Source organism: Podarcis erhardii (genome assembly GCF_964252035.2).
Source record: "Podarcis erhardii genome assembly, chromosome: 8".
In the NCBI taxonomy this organism is placed as follows: domain Eukaryota; kingdom Metazoa; phylum Chordata; class Lepidosauria; order Squamata; family Lacertidae; genus Podarcis; species Podarcis erhardii.
In genome coordinates this window covers 88,114,143-88,134,244 of record NC_138499.1, presented here as the reverse complement: position 1 = coordinate 88,134,244, position 20,102 = coordinate 88,114,143, and the positions used below count along the sequence as shown (strand labels likewise).

The 20,102-nt window shown below is 43.8% G+C and overlaps 1 protein-coding gene and 3 pseudogenes across 4 annotated transcripts in view; all 4 read left to right on the top strand.

The window, feature by feature from the left end:
* The window catches only part of LOC309349232 (uncharacterized protein), a 94,160-nt gene that overhangs the window by 42,032 nt on the left and 32,026 nt on the right, over positions 1–20,102 (top strand). The gene's annotated exons all lie outside the window — the stretch shown is intronic.
* LOC309347836 (protocadherin beta-16 pseudogene) lies at positions 1,125–3,760 on the top strand (annotated as a pseudogene). The gene has a single exon. The product of its transcript is annotated as a protocadherin beta-16 pseudogene (transcript).
* Positions 5,942–8,787, top strand: LOC309347822 (protocadherin beta-16 pseudogene; annotated as a pseudogene). Its single transcript has one exon. The product of its transcript is annotated as a protocadherin beta-16 pseudogene (transcript).
* Positions 16,844–19,910, top strand: LOC309347826 (protocadherin beta-16 pseudogene; annotated as a pseudogene). Its single transcript has one exon. The product of its transcript is annotated as a protocadherin beta-16 pseudogene (transcript).

Genomic DNA, 20,102 nt, shown 5'->3' with positions numbered 1-20,102 from the left:
ACAACTATGAGGTGTGCTTAGCTGGTGGGTCTCTGAACAGCGAGTTCCGGTTTCTCAGGCCCCTGTTTCCTGTTTTCTCTGTGGAGCCTCCTAACACTCAGCTGAATCCAAGGAGTTCCAATGATTCTGAAGGTTTAGCCGGTCATGCAGGTGAAAGTCAAAACATTATCCAGGTGAGTGCAGCATTTGAATCCTTTCAGTATGGTTTAATTTCATTTTCTCTCTCTAGTTTGGTCCCCTTGTATCTGTGAGGTGGTAGCCTGAATTCAGCTGAGTGCACAAAATATGAATGCGGGTTTGAAATTCTACTTTAAAAATTCTGTTCAGTTTACCTGTGACCTTGTATTCTGATATTGTTGTTTCTGTCCTTGCATAGAGGAATATACACTTCCATATTCATATTTTTGTGGTTTGATGTGCTATAGAGTAACTTCATAACCTCTTAAAACACTCTGTATGGGAGGGGGTGTCACGCAAAAGCTGAGATGCAGGTTGCTTTCAGATTACCTTTTTACTAAAAAAGAAATAAAGTGATACAAAGAAAAAAAGAGGGCAAATGAGGAAAAAGAGGAACAATGCTGTGTATAAGGAAAAAAATACAAAAAATCAATGTAATGCACTCCCATATTGTAATCAATATATACATATTAATAGCCTGCTACATTCTCTGTGTGCAGGCCATATGGCATCAAGCAAAAGCTATTATACACTTTCCAAGGTATTTTCATGTCGCTTTCCTCACTGCAAACTGTTTGATTGAGGGCCAGGGAGGGAGATTGTTCCACAAGAGCACCATATGTGCTGTGCATCTGAATTCCCTAGTATGAGATTGAATCTCATGCACAGCAGTGTAGAACAACCACAGAAGGAATACAATGTTTTATGATATCTGCACTCATTCAAATGGAAAAGAGGCATCTTCCTAGTAATAAAACAGTCTTCTGTTAATAGACAAACATTAAACCTGAACCTTTCTTGTTCAGTATAATGTGCACTGCCTTCAGTGTTATTTACTGGATCTTAGTGGCTTTTCTTTGCTCAGCCACACGGTGGTAGTACAGGCAAAGACATGAACTGGAATTCAGAATTTTGTGAAGGAACTCACAGGAAGCCATGAGCAAAAAGGTGGCTGGAACAAAGGACGGGCGACATTCATATGCGATAAAGAGATAACATAAAGCACAGCAAAGGCATCAACACGGCAGCATCAAATTCCTTTCCACAGCAGCAGAGATTATCACTGGAAGACTGTCAGAAACTTCATCTTTTGGTCAGAGATTCTTGAGCCATGGGAGACGGCTACAGAAAGGAACAAGGTCTGTATTTTTTGCTTTTCCTCTGCCTTCCTGGAGCACTGAGTATTTCACTTCACTATTCTGTGCCTGAAGAAAAGAAAAGGGGGTATTTGGTGGCCAATGTGCTGGAGGATTTGAAGCTGGGAAAAGGGGAGCTCTCTGCTCGCAGAGCCCAGCTGGTTTCTAAGAACACTAAGCAATATTTTCGTCTTGATACCGAGACTGGGAATTTGTTGATAAATGATAAAATAGACCGAGAAACATTATGTGGCCAGACTGATCCTTGCTTATTACAGTCTGAAGTTGTGTTGCAAAATCCCTTAAAGATCCACAGTATTGAAGTCAAGATAGAAGATGTGAATGACAATGTCCCCAGATTCTCTAAAAAGGCATTTGATCTGGAAATTCCTGAAAATGTCTCTCCAAATACACATTTCCCCTTGGAATTTGCCCGAGATGAGGACCTGGGGATAAATAACATTCAAAACTACACTCTCAGTCCCAATGAACATTTCATGCTTAGCATGGAGAGCAACAAAAATGGAAGGAAATATGTGGATCTTGTCCTGGAGAAACCACTGGACAGGGAGAAGGAGCCACACTTTGGACTGACTCTCACGGCTGTGGATGGAGGGGTGCCACAGAGATCAGGCACAGTTAAAATAAATATTGATGTTCTTGACAATAATGATAATTCCCCACAGTTTACTCATTCAGAATATAAAGTAAAGTTAAAGGAAAACAGCCCACGGGGCACTCTGGTCTTCAAAGTGGAAGCTACAGATTTGGATTTTGGCTCAAATTCTCAGATAACCTATTCATTCAACCGTGTACCAGAAGAAATATATGATCTGTTCCACCTAAATGAAATCACTGGGGAAACCACCCTTTGTGGTCAGCTTGATTATGAAAAAGAAACTAGCTATGACATGAACATCAGGGCAACAGATGGAGGGGGTCTTTCAGGTCACTGCAAGGTCCTGGTAGACGTTGAAGACGTGAATGACAATGTCCCTGAAGTGTCCATCATATCCATCACTAGTCCTTTGGCAGAGGATTCTCCCCTGGAGACACTTGTGGCTCTCTTCACTGTCACAGATCAAGACTCTGGAGACAATGGCAGAACCATGTGCTCTGTGGAGGTAAATATTCCTTTTGTGTTAAAACTCACTATGAATAACTATTACCAGCTTGTGGTCCAAAGTCCCTTGGACAGAGAGAAGGTCTCAGAGTATAATATCACCATCACAGCTGTTGACCAAGGCTCCCCCAGGCTCACTTCAACAAGAGTGATTAACATTCAGATCTCAGATGTCAACGACAACCCTCCAGTATTTGAAAAGTCTTCATGTGAAATGCAGATACGGGAAAACAATATTCCAGGACTGCTCATTGGCTCAGTCCGTGCTGCTGATCTGGACACCGAGAAGAATGCCAAGGTCACCTACTCCCTTTTGCCTGGGAAGGTCACTGATGGCCTTGTGGCCTCTTACATCTCGGTCAACTCTGAAAGCGGAAATCTGTATGCCCTCCGATCTCTGGATTACGAGCAGATCAAAGATTTCACAGTGACGGTGAGGGCTACAGATGGAGGGTCTCCTCCCCTCAGCTCAGAAGTTACTGTCCGAGTCATTGTCATAGACGAAAACGACAACGCTCCCTTCTTCCTCTACCCTCTTCAGAACAGCACATCCCCCTGCAATGAGCTGGTGCCCAAGTCGGTGGAGGCCGGCTACCTGGTCACCAAGGTGGTGGCTGTGGATGGAGATTCTGGCCAGAACTCGTGGCTTTCCTATGAGCTGCTGAAGGCCACAGACCCTGGTCTTTTCAGCATAGGAGCCCAGAATGGGGAAGTGAGAACCAGGAGAGCCCTGAGCGAGCGAGACACCAGCAAGCAGAGACTCCTGATAGTGGTCAGGGACAACGGGCTCCCTCCCCAGAGCAGCACTGCCATGCTCCATGTCCTTCCCGTGGGTGGCTTTTCGGATCCTTATATGAAGGCTGTGGAGGTCAGTAAAGAGGAGCACGAAGAAGATGGGACCTTGACCTTGTACTTGGTGATTTGCCTGGCTGCAGTCTCCTTTGTGTTCCTCGTTTGCATTGTTTCCTTTGCTGCCATCAAGATCTGCAGGAGGGATCCCAGGGAAAGTTTTATCGCTGCCCCTCCTCACTTCCCACCTGCCAGACCCGACATCCCAGAGAACTGTGGCGATTCTCAGAGCGGGTCTCTTTCCAGGAGTTACCACTACGATGTGTGCTTAACCGGTGGGTCCTTGAGCAGCGAGTTCAGATTCCTCAGGCCCCTCATTCCTGTTTTTTCTGTGGGGGAGCCAAACCTCAATGTGAACCAGACCACTCCGTCTGCTTCCCAAGATATTCCTGACCAGGTAGGGAAAGAAGAATCAGAGGAAAAGGTGAAATAATGTCCAAATACACCAGTTAGTCACTTTGACATTGGTAGTTTTTTTGCTTGGTAATTAGGCGTATCAGATGTTCTTGTGTTGCTTTTGAAATATATTGACAATATATTTTACATTTTAGAGCATGCTTGAGTTTAAAAATGATCTGTTTATTTCAAATCGATTTGAAACTTTTTTTCTCTTTTCCCTCTGTCTTCATCGCTGGTCCATCATCTGCATTTGCTATTTCCTCGCTCCTCCTCTCTTCTTCCACTCTTCCATTTCTCAGGCAGGCCACGTCTTCCCAGCCCATGGTTTAATTCAGATATTTTTCCTTCAGCCCTCCTGCTATTTAGGTCCTCTGCCTTTGGACTTTCTGCAGAACATCATAGCCACTGCAGATACACCAATGTGTCCCAGAATATGCATACCTCCAAGGTGTGGACGACATACCTGTAGCTGCAGCTGCTGAAGTACCTGCACACAGGAGCCCTGATTAGAGCAGGCTTCCCAGTTATATACATGGCATTATCTAGAGGGTCTTCTTGCTGGTGGCACCCCACCTGTGGAATTGCCTAGGATCACTGAGTACCCTTTTCAGTGTTAGATGACCTTTTTATTTATCCAGGCCTTTAAACCATCGGCTTTTTTAGCAAACAAATCTGGGTTCTCATAGTTTTCTGTTTTATAATTTGAACTGTTAATATGTTAAGGGCAGGTAGGCTGACTTGTAATCTGCCATTATAATAAACAATGTGGGAGAGGGGAACATAAGCAATATAGAAGTCTGTATTTTAATGAGTCAAACCATTGGTCCAGGTATCTTTTCAGACCTACCTGAGGATGCCAGGGTTTGAAACCAGGCATGTTTTGTATGCAGAGCAGTTTTTTACTAGTGAACAACAAGCCCTTTGATGTAAGAATCAGGTTCTGCAGTTTCTAGTTGCAAAATGGTTCAACAGACCAACTTGAAACCTGGCATTGTAAAGAAGTACCTTTGAGGATGGTCCATACCAAACCTAGGATAGAAATGATAAGGAATGGCTTGTTTTGAATGAGTTGTTTATGTAATGAGGGTGGCAAATTGGCAGGTGCTGTGCATTTTCCTCCATCTACTTCACTGGGGGGCTTTTTCTGGAAAGGTTTCTCTTTTGGATTGTATCTTTTGTAAATGGTTTCTTGACTTCGGTCAACAGGAAAGTCTAGTATGTGTTTTAATCCAATGATAGTGAAACATATTCATAGTTTTTTATTTAAAATACTTTTTTTGTCCAGTGTTAGCCAATAGGATTTCATTATGGTGTCCCCACCCTGAAAGAGATGGTCAAGTGGAGGGACATTGGTGCAGTTAGCAAGTGAGTTTCAGGTGAAGAGAATCTGTTTTACACTGACAGAGTGTGGCTGAGTGAGGGACAGAAAAGCGATGGGGGAAGGAGATAAAAACATGCTATATGTTCACAGCTGTGGCAACTTAGTCAAGGCTGATTTGGCTGAATCACATCCCACCACTATACAGTGGTACCTCGGGTTAAGTACTTAATTCATTCCAGAGGTCTGTTCTTAACCTGAAACTGTTCTTAACCTGAAGCACCACTTTAGCTAATGGGGCCTCCCGCTGCTGCCGCGCCGCCGGAGCACGATTTCTGTTCTCATCCTGAAGCAAAGTTCTTAACCTGAAGCACTATTTCTGGGTTAGCGGAGTCTGTAACCTGAAGCGTATGTAACCTGAAGCGTATGTAACCTGAGGTACCACTGTAATGAGAAATGAGGGGTGAAGGCATTAAGTTCTGTGGCTTATACTTTGAAACTTGGCAACATATGTTTTGTATAGTGCCTTCCTGCAAGTACAGGACATGATTAGACATGGTTAAGATTGTGCTGTAAGATCTACTGAACAGAACACTCAGCCGTGCACAGACCCTGTAACATGAGTTCCCACCAGACTGATGTCAGATCAAGCACATCAGAAGTCTTTACCATTGCTTGGAAGAGACTCTTGCTGGTCCCTGCATTCTCCATACCCTCGACACAAATTAAAGAAGCAAGTTGGTCTTATCCGCTGAGCCAACAAGCAAGAAAGAAAGCTGGGAATATGGGGTTTATGGTTCATTGGGGTGGCTGTTCTCTTGCATCTCCACATGGATGTTTACCAGCTCTTATTCTGGAAAATCTTTTGTTTTTTGCAACGCCATAACATCGTTCAAACACAAGGTGGTGGTATTGCACAAGATAAAGGAAGGAAATTGGGGAGCAGCCGTTGCTCTCCTCAAGAGCTGAAGCCATTAGACAAAGGAATCAGCACAGGAAAAAGAGCAGATCCCTATTGCAAGCCAGTCTTCAGAAATTCCAGTAGGAATAAGCAGGACACAGTGTCACATTCAGAAGAAAAATACAGTTAAGAAGATACACGCCTTGGAATTGAGAAGAGGACAATGGCTTGCACTTCAGGAGGAGAGGCTGGGAGAATGGAAATGCACCTCAAGATCAGGCAAGTTTGGTCTTTTTCCCTGTGTCTCTGTGCATGCATAGCAGTGTGTGAGTCCTTGCTCTATTCAGTGCCAGAGGAAAAGAAAAATGGGTTTCTGGTAGTGAATGTGCTGAAGGATTTGAGAGTGGATGCAAAGGAGCTGTCTGCTCGGAGAGCCCGGCTGGTTTCTAAGAGCTCCAAGCAGTATTTCCAGCTGGATCCTCATTCTGGGGATGTGACAGTAAAGGATAAAATAGATCGGGAGTCCCTGTGTGGTCAGAATGAACCATGTATTCTACTGTCTGAAATTGTGCTGGAAAAGCCATTGCAGCTACACAGAATTGAAGTTCAGATAGAGGACGTGAATGATAATTCCCCCAAATTCTCTAAAAATCAATTTATTTTTGAAATATCTGAGCAAATTCCAACAAATACCCGATTTCCTTTGGAAAAAGCTCAAGACTCAGACAAAGGAGAAAATGCTGTTCAGAACTATACCCTTAGTCCTAATGAACATTTTAGGCTGAATTTGAAAAGTCACAGTGATGGTAGCAAATATGCAGAACTGGTGTTAGAGAAACCGCTAGACCGTGAGGTGAATCCACACATTCATCTTACTCTGTCAGCTATCGATGGGGGGATCCCAAAAAGAACTGGAACAGCACAGCTTCTCATCAATATTCTGGATGCTAATGATAATGTACCTCAGTTTCCACAATCTGAGTACAAAGTCAAAGTAATGGAAAACAGCCCATTGGATACATTGGTCGCAAAAGTGGAAGCCACTGACAGGGATTTTGGTTCCTATGCTCAAATCACTTATTCCTTCAGTGAAGTTCCAGAAAATGTGCTGAGATCATTCAAGTTAAACAAACACACTGGGGAACTTACTGTTGTAGGGATGATTGACTATGAAGAAATAAGCAGTTATGAGATGCACATCAAAGCCACAGATGGAGGGGGGCTTTCAGCTTACTGCAAAGTAATTGTGGACATTGAAGATGAGAATGACAATGCCCCAGAGATATCGATCACTTCCATCACCAGTCCCTTACCTGAGGACTCTCCCCCAGACACAGTGGTGGCCCTTTTCAGTGTCACCGACGTGGACTCTGGAGACAGTGGCAGAACTGCCTGCACCACTGAAGTCAACCTGCCATTTGTGCTCAAACCCACCGAGAACAACTATTACCAGCTGGTGACCCAACAACCACTGGACAGAGAAAAATTCAGTGAATATAACATTACTATCACAGCCACGGACAGGGGCTCTCCCAGACTCACTTCCACAAGAATACTTCATGTTCAAATTTCAGATGTCAATGACAACCCTCCCGTGTTTGAAAAGCCATTCTACGAAATGCAGTTAAGAGAAAACAATATTCCTGGTCTTCTGATCAATTCGGTCCATGCTGTTGATCTGGACACAGCGCAGAATGCCAAGGTGACCTACTCGCTTTTGCCTGGGAAGGTCAATGATGGCCCCACATCCTCTTACATCTCCATCAACTCTGAAACGGGGAACCTGTATGCCATCCGGTCTCTGGATTATGAGGAAGTACAAGATTTCCATGTGACGGTGAGGGCTGTGGATTCAGGTTCCCCTCCACTGAGCTCAGAAGTTCCCATCCGCGTTCAGGTTGTGGATGAAAATGACAATGCCCCCTTCATCCTCTACCCTCTCCAGAATGGCACTTCCCCCTCGAATGACCTGGTTCCCCGAGGGGCAGAGACTGGCTACCTGGTCACCAAGGTGGTGGCTGTGGACAGGGATTCTGGCCAGAACTCTTGGCTTTCCTACCAGCTGCTGAAGGCCACAGAACCAGGTCTGTTCACAGTGGGGGCCCAGAATGGAGAAGTGACCACCCTGAGGCCGGTCAGCAACCGAGACAGCTTCAAGCAGAATCTGATTGTGGTGGTCCGAGACAACGGCCATCCTCCCCAGTCCACCTCTGCCACGCTCAGAATCCTTCTAGTGGACGGCTTCTCTGATCCTTATCTGAAAAGTGTGGCTCTCCCAAAGGAGGAAACCGTGGAGGAGGAAGACCCCAGCCTGACTATGTATCTGATCATCTGCCTGGCTGCCATCTCAAGCATCTTTCTCATTTCTGTGGTGGCGTTTATTGTAATCAAGTTGCAGAAACGTGAAAAGTTCATAGGAACCTACAACTCTGCAGCCAATTTCCCGGTGGGACCTGATTCCCAGGAGATCTCTGTGGATTCTGGTGCTGGATCTCTGTCCCAGGCTTACAACTATGAGGTGTGCTTAGCTGGTGGGTCTCTGAACAGCGAGTTCCGGTTTCTCAGGCCCCTGTTTCCTGTTTTCTCTGTGGAGCCTCCTAACACTCAGCTGAATCCAAGGAGTTCAAATGATTCTGAAGGAGTCCCCAGTCATGCAGGTGAAAGTCAAAACATTATCCAGGTGAGAGTACCATTTGAATGGTTTAATTTCAAATTTCTCTCTCTCTAGTTTGATAATAATGTTTATTAAATCTTCAATTTTACATTTTCAAATAAGCCTTTAAAATATCCCATGACTTCCCTTCTCCTTCCATGATTCACTTTTCATATCCCTGTTTTACTATAAGCATTAAAAAAAAAAATTCCACTTTTACCTCCATCAAAAATTATTTTCTCTATTGAAATTATCTTAGTGCTGTATACAGTGTTTTAAGCTGTATACAGTCATTTTTCATATATTCAGTAAATGTTTTCCACTCTTCTTTAATGTATGTTCGTCTTGCTCTCTTATTCTATGTGCTAAATCTGAACGTTCTGCATTTTCTGTCAACTTGAGTTGCTGATCCTCTTTAGTTGGGACCTTGCTCACTTTCCATTTTGGGGCTAAGAAAGCACAGACCACAATTGTTGCATACATAAATAACTTTTTATGACACCAAGGAATTTTAGTTGGGGTTTTCCCAACAAAAAGGACTCTGGTGTGTGTGTTTTTTGGAAATTAGTTTCAAACATTTTTTTCAATTTATTATACAGTGGTACCTCGCAAGACGAATGCCTCGAAAGACGAAAAACTCACAAAACGAAAGAGTTTTTCGTTTTTTGAGTGGCTTCGCAAGACGGATTTCCCTATGGGCTTGCTTTGCAAGACAAAAACGTCTTGCAAGTTTGTTTCCTTTTTCTTAAAACCGTGCATTCACTTCTAGGAGCAACTCATAGCACGCGGTGTGGTAGCCTTTTTTGAGGTTTTTGAATACTTTGGTGATTTTTGAAGCTTTTCCAAAGTCCGTGCTTCGCAAGACAAAAAAATCGCAAGACAAAAAAACTCGTGGAACGAATTAATTTCGTCTTGTGAGGCACCACTGTATATCATTTCCCCATATAATTTTGCCTTTTTACATGTCCAGCATATGTGGGAAAAAAGTTCCCTCTGTTTCTTTACACTTCCAACACGTATCTAATTCTGTTTTATAAAGCTTAGCCAACCTACTCTGAATTAAATACCAACTATTAATGATTTTCAAATTATTATCTTTCAATTAATAACCTTTTCTCTCTATAGTTTGGTCCCCTTATATCTGTGAGGCGCAAGTCTGAATTCAGCTGAGTGCAGGAAATCTGAATGCACATTTGAAATTCTTCCCATATTTTTCCTGTTCAGTTTACCTGTGTCCTTGTATTCTGATATTGTTGTTTCTGCCCTTGCATAGAGGGATATAGACTTCCATATTCATATTTTTGTGGTTGGATGTGCTATAGAATAACTTCATAACCTCTTTAAACTCTCTGTATGGGAGGGGGTGTCACGCAAAAGCGGAGATGCAGGTTGCTTCCATAATCAGGTCCTCCCTTAAAGAGGGCGGTGAGACCTGGCAACCAAACCCTGCATTGTGGGTGGGTATGATTCGTTAGCCACAACACCCAATTGGTAGGTTCCTTGATGCAGGGTTTAATCAGGCCAATAGGACGCAGGCTAAATGGATCAAGGGACCTATATATACGCATGCACGTGACCCAGAGCTTTCTCTTTTGGTGCGTGCATTGGAACACCCGCCCACATCTCTCTACTTTTAGGGCTTGTGCGCTTGACTTTGCTATGCCATTGTGTGTCGTCTGGCATTGGGACAGGGGCACGGCAGGAATTTTCCCACTTGGCTGATTGGCTGTTGCCATTTGGGTTTCGCCTGCCGCTAGTCGAACCAGAGCCTATGCAACCACTCACTTGCTGTAATCAATAAAGTTGTGGCCTAAATTCTTCCCAAAACCAAACCAAAATTTGAGTCTTGTGTGCATTTATATAAGGGGGAGGTTTCAAGGTCTGAACACGCAGTGACTTGTTTATTGATCATTCATTCTTACTACTTAAAAGAAAGAATGAAAGTTATAAAGGGGGAGGGGCAGAAGTGAGGAAAAAAGAACACAGCTGTATATAAATTGGTATAGTGTTGTTATCCTAATACTTATGTAGATATTAATAGCCTGCTACATTCTCTGTGTGCAGGCCATATGGCATCAAGCAAAATTTATCATACACTTTCCAAGGCATTTTCCTGTCACTTTCGTCATTGCAAAATGTTTGATTGAGGTGGGAAGGAGGGAGATTGTTCCACAAGAGCACCATATGTGCTGTGCATCCTGAATTTCCCAGTATTAGATTGAACCCCCACGCACAACAGTGTACAAGAACTACAGAAGGTAATGCATTGTTTTGTGATATCTGCATTCATTCATATGGAAAAGAGGCATCTTCCTAGTAATAAAACAGACTTTTATGAACAGAGAAACTGTGAATCTGAACTTTTCCTGTTCAGTGTAATGTGCACTGCATTCAGTGTTATTTACTGGATCTTAGTGGCTTTTCTTTGCTCAGCCACACGGTGGTAGTACAGGCAAAGACATGAACTGGAATTCAGAATTTTGTGAAGGAACTCACAGGAAGCCATGAGCAAAAAGGTGGCTGGAACAAAGGACGGGTGACTTTCATATGCGATAAAGAGATAACATAAAGCACAGCAAAGCCATCAACACGGCAGCATCAAATTCATTTCCACAGCAGCAGAGATTATCACTGGAAGACTGTCAGAAACTTCATCTTTTGGCCAGAGATTCTTGAGCCATGGGAGACGGCTACAGAAAGGAACAAGGTCTGTATGTTTTGCTTTTCCTCTGCCTTCCTGGAGCACTGAGTATTTCACTTCACTATTCTGTGCCTGAAGAAAAGAAAAGGGGGTATTTGGTGGCCAATGTGCTGGAGGATTTGAAGCTGGGAACAGGGGAGCTCTCTGCTCGCAGAGCCCAGCTGGTTTCTAAGAACACTAAGCAATATTTTCGTCTTGATACCGAGACTGGGAATTTGTTGATAAATGATAAAACAGACCGAGAAACATTATGTGGCCAGACTGATCCTTGCTTATTACAGTCTGAAATTGTCTTGCAAGACCCCTTAAAGATCTTCAGTATTGAAATCAAGATAGAAGATGTGAATGATAATGTCCCCAAATTCTCTAAAAATGCATTTGATCTGGAAATTCCTGAAAATTTCTCACCAAATACACATTTCCCTTTGGAATCTGCCCAAGATGAGGACCTGGGGATAAATAACATCCAAAACTACACACTCAGTCCCAATGAACATTTCAGGCTTGATGTTAAAAGTGAAGAGGATGGAAACAAGTATGTGGATCTTGTCCTGGAGAAGCCACTGGACAGGGAGAAGAACTCACACTTTGGACTGACTCTAATGGCTGTGGATGGAGGGGAGCCACAGAGAACAGGCACAGTTCAAATAAATATTGATGTTCTTGACAATAATGATAATTCCCCACAGTTTACTCCTTCTGAATATAAAGTAAGGTTAAAGGAAAACAGTCCTCTGGACACCCTGGTCTCCAAAGTGGAAGCTACAGATTTGGATTTTGGTTCAAATGCACAGATCACTTACTCATTCCACCGGGTACCTGAAAAAATATATGATTTGTTCCACCTAAATGAAAACACTGGGGAAATCACCCTTTCTGGTCAGCTTGATTATGAAAAAGAAACCAGCTACAGCATGAACATCAGAGCAACAGATGGAGGGGGACTTTTGGGTCACTGCAAGGTCCTAGTAGAGATTGAAGACGTGAATGACAATGTCCCTGAAGTGTCCGTCATATCCATCACTAGTCCTTTGGCAGAGGATTCTCCCCTGGAGAAACTTGTGGCTCTCTTCACTGTCACAGACCGAGACTCCGGAGACAATGGCAGAACCATGTGCTCTGTGGAGGTAAATATTCCTTTTATGTTAAAATCCACTATGAATAACTATTACCAGCTTGTGGTCCAAAGTTCCTTGGACAGAGAGAAGGTCTCAGAGTATAATATCACCATCACAGCCGTTGACCAGGGCTCCCCCAGGCTGACTTCAACAAGAATTATTAATGTTCAGATCTCAGATGTCAACGACAACCCTCCAGTATTTGAAAAGTCTTCATGTGAAATGCAAATACAGGAAAACAATATTCCAGGACTGCTCATAGGCTCAGTCCGTGCTGCTGATCTGGACACTGAGAAGAATGCCAAGGTCACCTACTCCCTTTTGCCTGGGAAGGTCACTGATGGCCTTGTGGCCTCTTACATCTCGGTCAACTCTGAAAGCGGAAATCTGTATGCCCTCCGATCTCTGGATTACGAGCAGATCAAAGATTTCAAAGTGACGGTGAGGGCTACAGATGGAGGGTCTCCTCCCCTCAGCTCAGAAGTTACTGTCCGAGTCATTGTCATAGACGAAAACGACAACGCTCCCTTCTTCCTCTACCCTCTTCAGAACAGCACATCCCCCTGCAATGAGCTGGTGCCCAAGTCGGTGGAGGCCGGCTACCTGGTCACCAAGGTGGTGGCTGTGGATGGAGATTCTGGCCAGAACTCGTGGCTTTCCTATGAGCTGCTGAAGGCCACAGACCCTGGTCTTTTCAGCATAGGAGCCCAGAATGGGGAAGTGAGAACCAGGAGAGCCCTGAGCGAGCGAGACACCAGCAAGCAGAGACTCCTGATCGTGGTCAGGGACAACGGGCTCCCTCCCCAGAGCAGCACTGCCATGCTCCATGTCCTTCCCGTGGGTGGCTTTTCGGATCCTTATATGAAGGCTGTGGAGGTCAGTAAAGAGGAGCACGAAGAAGATGGGAGCTTGACCTTGTACTTGGTGATCTGCCTGGCTGCCGTCTCCTTTGTGTTCCTCGTTTGCATTGTTTCCTTTGCTGCCATCAAGATCTGCAGGAGGGATCCCAGGGAAAGTTTTATCGCTGCCCCTCCTCACTTCCCACCTGCCAGACCCGACATCCCAGAGAACTGTGGCGATTCTCAGAGCGGGTCTCTTTCCAGGAGTTACCACTACGATGTGTGCTTAACCGGTGGGTCCTTGAGCAGCGAGTTCAGATTCCTCAGGCCCCTCATTCCTGTTTTTTCTGTGGGGGACCCAAACCTCAATGTGAACCAGACCACTCCGTCTGCTTCCCAAGATATTCCTGACCAGGCGGGGAAAGAAGAATCAGAGGAAAAGGTGAAATAATTTCCAAGTCCACCAATTAATCTCTTTGCTTGGTAATTAGGCATTTGAGATGTTCTTGTATTTCTTTTGAAATTTATTAACAATATATTTTGACATTTCAGAGCATGCTTCAGTTTAAAAATCATCTGTTTATTTAAAGTTCATGGGAAACTTTTTTCTCTCATTTCCCTCTGTCTTCATCGCTGGTCCATCCTCTCCATCTGATATTTCCTCTCTCCTCCTCTCTTCTTCCACCCTTCCATTTCTCAGGCAGGCCACCTCTTCCCAGCCCATTGTTGAGTTCAGATTCTTTCCTTCAGCCCTCCTGCTATTTAGGTCCTCTGACTTTGGACTTTCTGTATATTAAAACTCACTCAGAACATCATAGCCACTGCAGATACACCAATGTGTCCCAGAATATACCTCCAAGGTGTGGACGACATACCTGTAGCTGCAGCTGCTGAAGTACCTGTACACGGGAGTCCTGATTAGAGCAGGCTTCCCAGGCATCATTTAGAGGGTCTTCTTGCTGGTGGCACCCCACCTGTGGAATTGCCTTCCAAGGGAGGATCACTGAGTACCCTTTTCAGGGTTAGATTACCTTTTTTATTTATCCGGGCCTTTTAAACCATCGGCATTTTGAGCAAACAAATCTGGGCCCGCCTGGTTTTCTGTTTTATAATTTGAACTGTTAATATGTTAAGGGTAGGTAGGCTGACTTGTAATCTGCCATTATTATAAACAATGTGGGAGAGGGAAACATAAGCAATAGAAGTCTGTATTTTAATGAATCAAACCATTGGTCCAGGTATCTTTTCAGACCTACCTGAGGATGCCAGGGTTTGAAACCAGGCATGTTTTGTATGCAGAGCAGTTTTTTACCACTGAACAACATGCCCTTTGTTGTAAGAATCAGGTTCTGCAGTTTATAGTTGCAAAATGGTGCAACAGACTGAATTGAAACCTGGCATTGTAAAAAAGTACCTTTGAGGATGGTCCATACCAAACCTAGGATAGAATGAGCTGGTTGTGTAATGAGGGACTTTGGTGGCAAATTGGCAGGTGCTCTGCATTTTCTTAAATGTACATCAATGGGGGGCTTTTCCTGGAAAGGTTTCTCTTTTGGATTGTATCTTTTGCCAAATGCTTTGTTGACTTAGGTCAACAGGAAAGTCTAGTATGTGTTTTAATGGTAGTGAAATATATTCATAGTTCTTATTTAATATGTTTTTTTTGGCCAAGAGGATGTCCTCACCCTGAAAAAGATGGAGGAGACTTTTGTGCAGTTTGCAAGTGAGTTTCAGTTGAAGACACTGACAGAGTGTGGCTGAGTGAGGGACAGAAAAGTGAAGGGGGAAGGAGGGGGAAGTGCTATATGCTCATAGCTGTGGGAACCTAGTCAAGGCTGATTTGGCTGAATCACATCCCACCATTATAATGAGAAATGAGGCGTGGAGGCATTAAGTTCTATGGCTTATACTTTGAAACTTGGCAACATATTTTTTGTATAGTGCCTTCCTGCAAGTGCAGGACATGGTTAAGATTGTGCTGTAAGATCTACTGAACAGAACACTCAGCCGTGCACAGACCCTGTAACCAGACTGATGTCAGATCAAGCACATCAGAAGTCTTTACCATTGCTTGGAAGAGACTCTTGCTGTTCCCTGCATTCTCCACACCCTCAGCACAAATTAAAGAAGCAACTAGGTCCTATCCCCTGAGCCAACAAGCATGTGCTAGAGAACCCAGAAGTGGGGAAGAGGGTTGGTGCCAACTACATAAGCATCTTTGGACCACAGCATATGATGATGACTAGGGCTGCAATCCTAACCCCACTTACCTAGGAAAAAGCACCATTCAATTGAATAGTACTTTCCTCTGATTAGACTTGGTTAGGATTGTGTTGTAAAACACCCCAGAAATACCAGGTGTCTAAAAGAGATAGAAAAAGATTCTGCTGGTCACAACAACCACCTGAGACTTAAGCAGTATTGTCTCCTGTTGTATTCCCAACCTGCAAAAATGCAATTGATGGTAATTAGCTGTCATACATCATAAATCAATTCCACGGGTGCAAGTTGGGTTGTTCAGGATGGAACTGAAGTTTGTTCTATTCCTACATGATTCTTTAAATGATATTTCATTGGAACAAATGTCATGTACTATAAACAACTTCCACACCAAATGATGGATCACGAAGTATTTAGAAACTTGTCTTTCATTGTGTTCTACAAGATCTGTATTATCTTAGGTTATGAAATTTATACATAAAGTATAAATATCAACATAAACATCTGTATTAAGTATATGCATTATGGCCACTGTCCTACTGTATTTCTACCCATGGCTGATCGGAGTGCCGTGTGTTGACTGAACTGTGTGTGTGCAGATATGCCAGGTCTCTCCACAGGTGGGAGACCCAACTGACTGGGGATAAGATCTGACACAGAGGTTCCTCTCTGGGACCAGCTATAGAGAAAGTTCAGCTGGAAAAGAGGGGACTAGAGAAAGAATGTCCCATGGGGAAGGGAAGCAAGAGAGAGAAAGAATAGCGTGTTTGTGTGGGGGCACTGAACTGTTTTACTAATCTGTACAACATTTTATACTAGGCTCCTACTTGTATATATCACATTAGGAAGAAGGAACCCAGTTCAATGAGTAGAAAGTAACAGTGACTCTTCCTCACGTGCCCATGTTTACAGATGAATGTGAACTTTATATTGAACTGCACATATTCATCTTCTGTGAGGAAGTGAAAGGACAGAATGGCCAGGGAAACCTTAATAATACAGAATGCTAACATGTCTGGAAGGGCATGTGTGTGTGGCGTATACTTTAGAGAAAGAGGGGGAGTTGCCTGAAATGCCCTTTGAAGTATATTCATCAGTCAGTCATCATGGCTGGGAACTCTTCTTCATTCCAAGCCTCTCTTTCCCCGCAGATACATTGTTTTTATTTATTTATTTTTACATTAATAATGTAAAAGTTGTTCCATGTGGTCTACATAGTTCTCCTGCTTCCCATTTTATCCTCCAAGCAGCCCTGTGGGGTAGGTTAGGTGTGATGGGTGTGTGTGTTGGGGAGGTTTCAGCAGCCTAAGAAATATAAAACATGACATAATAATTTTGGGAGCAGGAAGAAGGTTCCAAGGATTGTATTCAACTAAGTGGAACTCAAAGAGACCAATGGATGTAAAAAAAAAAAAAAAAATCATGCGCATTGATTTAATTGCGTGTACACTGTGAATGACTTAGCTGGACACAAATCGTACAGCCCATATTGTTTCTGCAGGAACTCATGGAAGCAAATGTAGGGTGATAATACTATAATTTCTCACCAAATTGTCATCATCATCAAAAGGAGAAAAATATATGTCTTACTGTATTTCATATCTCAGGTTCTAAAGATGCTAGAAATTCTTAAAAAGAAAGAAAGCTGGGAATATGGGGTTTATGTTCCATTGGGGTGGCTGTTCTCTTGCCTCTCCACATGGATGCTCATGTTTACCAGCTCTTATTCTGGAAAATCTTTTGGTTTTTGTAACGCCATAACATTGTTCAAACACAAGGTGGTGGTATTGCACAAGATAAAAGAAGGAAATTGGGGAGCAGCGTTGCTCTCCTCAAGAGCTGAAGCCATTAGACAAAGGAATCAGCACAGGAAAAAGAGCAGATCCCTATTGCAAGCCAGTCTTCAGAAATTCCAGTAGGAATAAGCAGGACACAGTGTCACATTCAGAAGAAAAATACAGTTAAGAAGATACACGCCTTGGAATTGAGAAGAGGACAATGGCTTGCACTTCAGGAGGAGAGGCTGGGAGAATGGAATTGCACCTCAAGATCAGGCAAGTTTGGTCTTTTTCCCTGTGTCTCTGTGCATGCATAGCAATGTGTGAGTCCTTGCTCTATTCAGTGCCAGAGGAGGAGGAAAGTGGGTCTCTGGTAGCGAATGTGCTAAAAGATTTGAGAGTGGATGCAAAGGAGCTGTCTGCTCGGAAAGCCCGGCTGGTTTCTAAGAGCTCCAAGCAGTATTTCCAGCTGGATCCTCATTCTGGGGATGTGACAGTAAAGGATAAAATAGATCGGGAGTCCCTGTGTGGTCAGAATGAACCATGTATTCTACTGTCTGAAATTGTGCTGGAAAATCCATGGCAGTTACACAGAATTGAAGTTCAGATAGAGGACGTGAATGATAATCCTCCCAAATTCTCTAAGAATCAATTTATTTTTGAAATACCTGAGCAGACACCTGTGGATATCAGATTCCCTTTGGAAAGAGCAGAAGATCCAGACAAAGGAAAAAATGCTGTTCAGAACTACACCCTTAGTCCTAATGAACATTTTAGGCTGAATGTGAAAAGTCACAGTGATGGTAGCAAATACGCAGAACTGGTGTTAGAGAAACCGCTAGACCGTGAGGAGAATCTACAGATTGCCCTGATTCTGTCAGCAGTTGATGGAGGAATCCCAAAAAGAACTGGAACAGTGCAAATTATTATTGATGTTCTGGATGCTAATGATAATTTGCCTCAGTTTCCACAATCTGAGTACAAAGTGAAACTAAAGGAAAATAGCCCATTGGATACGCTGGTCACCAAAGTTGAAGCCACTGACAGGGATCTTGGTTCCTATGCACAAATCACTTATTCATTCAGCCAAGTGCCAGAAAATGTAGTCAGATCGTTCAAGTTAAACAAACACTCCGGGGAACTTACTACTGCAGGAACAATTGATTATGAAGAAAACACAAATTACGAGATGAACATAAGAGCTACAGATGGAGGAGGCCTTTCTGCTTACTGTAAAGTCATTGTAGAGATTGAGGATGAGAACGACAATGCTCCAGAGATTACCATCACTTCCGTCACCAGTCCCTTACCTGAGGACTCTCCCCCAGACACAGTGGTGGCCCTTTTCAGTGTCACAGACGTGGACTCTGGAGACAGTGGCAGAACTGCCTGCACCACTGAAGTCAACCTGCCATTTGTGCTCAAACCCACCGAGAACAACTACTACCAGCTGGTGACCCAGCAACCACTGGACAGAGAACAAGCCCCTGAGTATAACATCACCATCACAGCCACTGACCGGGGCTATCCCAGACTCACTTCCACAAGAATACTTCATGTTGAAGTGTCAGATGTCAATGACAACCCTCCAGTGTTTGAAAAGCCATTCTATCAAATGCAGTTAAAAGAAAACAATATTCCTGGTCTTCTGATCAATTCGGTCCATGCTGTTGATCTGGACACAGCGCAGAATGCCAAAGTGACCTACTCGCTTTTGCCTGGGAAGGTCAATGATGGCCCCACATCCTCTTACATCTCCATCAACTCTGAAATGGGGAACCTGTATGCCATCCGGTCTCTGGATTATGAGGAAGTGAAAGATTTCCATGTGACGGTGAGGGCTGTGGATTCAGGTTCCCCTCCACTGAGCTCAGAAGTTCCCATCCGTGTTGAGGTCGTGGATGAAAATGACAATGCCCCCTTCATCCTCTACCCTCTCCAGAATGGCACTTCCTCCTCAAATGACCTGGTTCCCCGAGGGGCAGAGACTGGCTACCTGGTCACCAAGGTGGTGGCTGTGGACAGGGATTCTGCGCAGAACTCTTGGCTTTCCTACCAGCTGCTGAAGGCCACAGAACCGGGTCTGTTCACGGTGGGGGCCCAGAATGGAGAAGTGACCACCCTGAGGCCAGTCAGCAACCGAGACAGCTTCAAGCAGAATCTGATTGTGGTGGTCCGAGACAACGGCCATCCTCCCCAGTCCACCTCTGCCACGCTCAGAATCCTTCTAGTGGACGGCTTCTCTGACCCTTATCTGAAAAGTGTGGCTCTCCCAAAGGAGGAAACCGTGGAGGAGGAAGACCCCAGCCTGACTATGTATCTGATCATCTGCTTGGCTGCCATCTCAAGCATCTTTCTCATTTCTGTGGTGGCGTTTATTGTAATCAAGTTGCAGAAACGTGAAAAGTTCATAGGAACCTACAACTCTGCAGCCAATTTCCCGGTGGGACCTGATTCCCAGGAGAACTCTGCGGATTCTGGTGCTGGATCTCTATCCCAGGCTTACAACTATGAGGTGTGCTTAGCTGGTGGGTCTCTGAACAGCGAGTTCCGGTTTCTCAGGCCCCTGTTTCCTGTTTTCTCTGTGGAGCCTCCTAACACTCAGGTGAATCCAAGGAGTTCCAATGATTCTGAAGGAGTCCCCAGTCATGCAGGTGAAAGTCAACATGGGGTTCAGGTGAGAGTACCATTTGAATGATTTGATTTCAAATATTTCTCCCTCTAGTTTGATAATAATTTTTATTAAATTTTATTTTTACATTTCCAAATAAACATTTAAAATATCCCATGACTTCCCTTCTCCTTCCATGATTCATTTTTTCATATCATACACCCCTGTTTTACTATAAGCATTCAAATAAGTTTTCCACTTTTATCTCCATCAAAAATT